The sequence below is a fragment of the Dipodomys spectabilis genome, unplaced genomic scaffold (assembly GCF_019054845.1).
Source record: "Dipodomys spectabilis isolate Male_0828 unplaced genomic scaffold, ASM1905484v1 ptg000300l, whole genome shotgun sequence".
Lineage (NCBI taxonomy): Eukaryota > Metazoa > Chordata > Mammalia > Rodentia > Heteromyidae > Dipodomys > Dipodomys spectabilis.
The window spans coordinates 1,093,787-1,095,903 of record NW_024870977.1 but is presented as its reverse complement, the minus strand read 5'-3'; the positions used below and the strand labels follow the sequence as shown (position 1 = coordinate 1,095,903).

The 2,117-nt window shown below is 33.2% G+C and overlaps 1 pseudogene; it reads right to left on the bottom strand.

Moving 5' to 3' along the window:
- Positions 1 to 1,673: 1,673 nt before the first annotated feature.
- Positions 1,674 to 1,768, bottom strand: LOC122127420 (annotated as a pseudogene).
- Between the last annotated feature and the right edge of the window lie 349 nt (positions 1,769 to 2,117).

Below are 2,117 nucleotides of genomic sequence, written 5' to 3'. Positions count from 1 at the left end.
CCTCTGCTCTCTATCAATTCCCTACTCACCAGTTAGAATAATTTCGAATAGTAAAAATGGAAAAAGTGAAAAAAAAAATCATGGTGAAATAACAGATGTAGAAAATTCACTGGATTTTTCTGACCAGTTCAACCAACGTGAACTATTGGGGAATACATGTGCACCTCATTCCCTCTGGTACTCAATGTCTCTGGTTAGGCAATTCTGATGAAGACAAGGAACAAGATGAAAAAGTGAGGAATGATATCATTTGTAAAAAAAATGGAGAAGTATTCAAGCAAATTTTTCTGTGGGCTGCTGAAAATAATTGGCTTACTACAGTACAGAGACTACTTTCCAAAAAGGACACTCATGTGAATACTAGGGATGATGATGAGTATACCTCTCTTCATCGGGAAGCCTAAGTGGACACTTTGACATTGTCCATGTGTTGGTGGCTCCAGGCAGATGTTCATGCAATAACTGTGAATGGCTGGACACCCTTGCACAGTGCTGATATGTGGAATAATAACAGAGTGGCTTCCTTCTTAGTTCACCATGATGCAGATACCAATGCCCAAACTAAAGTCCTCTTGACCCCCTTGCATCTTGCTGCTTGGAATAGAAATAGCAAAGATATGCTGGATCTCCTTCTATTGAACCATATATGAAACCAGGTCTGAAGAACTTGGAAGAAACTGCATTTGATATTGCCAAAAGGATAAATATGTATCACTACCTCTTTGAAGTTGTGGAAGGCTGTAAAAATTGTTCTCCTAAATCATAATGGTTTGGTTAAGTTTCTTAAATTTCAAAAATGCCAATCCATCTTTGTGTCCATACAAAATATTTTCACAATACAAAGTAACTGCAATATCTTACTTTAAAAATTCATGGATTCCATCGTATTTTTCAAGTGAATTGCCTGACTTTGATGTCAAAATGTATTCAAGATTTGTTTGTATACATCTATAATGATTTCTGCAGGGTTTGTGATTATTTAAATCAGAAATCATTTTAACTTATCTGTTGGAATGAGTAGTACAAAAACTAAAAATATTTCTGGTGCTTGAATGAAAAAATTATATTTTAAAATAATCTGTTTTTTGTTTGTATAATGTACATAATCTATTTAATTCTCGCCTAGATGTAATACTTTGAATTCTACATTGTTTTATTATATATATATAGGTTCATTACAAATGTGTTATTTCAGATAGCATTCCATATAGAACAAGTTTAAGATTCCTTTTTTTCCTAGGTCCTTATAGTATTTTATTTCTTTGGGATAAAATGACAATGTTATCTAATTTCAAAAGATTTGTAAAGATTATGCTATGTAAAGGCCTTTCTAAGGTGAGGATTTAATGCATTGATGTCAAAATAACTTTCAGTTCAATGAATTACATGTATTGTTACATTTGTATTTTTTAATATTTTTATTGTGAAAATACATTACAGTGGGGTTACAATTACATGGGCAAGATAATGAGTACATTTCTTATCAAGCATTGTAGCCTCCTCTTTGTTTACCCTTCCCATCCATTCCCATCCTTCCCCTGCCCCCCCACTCAATCCTCGCCACTACCCCCCCACACGCACCAAAGTTGTAAAGTTCATTTTTCGACATAACGACTTGTATTTTTGTAATCAATTTTTAATAACTGTTTCTCATATCTTGCATCTGAAGGATGAAAAATATGGAATACTTCACAAATTTTCATATCATCCTTGTGCAAGTGCCATGATAATTTCTATATTGTAATTTGGGTAAACGTCCTGCTGAAGCGTGTAGTATCCTGTAGATTTAAGTAGTTAATGATGCATTCTTTATACAGGCATATATCCTTGGTTGACTGTTTGTAACTAGGAAACCTTATTGTTCCTAAAAATGCTATTGATCTTACTTCTCTAAAATTCTGTGTATATTGGAAAAAATTTATATTGTTTGGTCGATTGCTCACATTTGCAATTTTTTGTCAATGACTATTTTAAGTATTTTTCATCTTAAATTTGATCATACTTTGAAGCCTTTATAGCTAGGTCCAAAAGTGATTGCTTTTCAAGTATTTGTTTATAAACTGAGTTAGCTTTGTGGAGCTAATGGATTCAAAGTAAGCCTTGCTTAAGAGCACTTC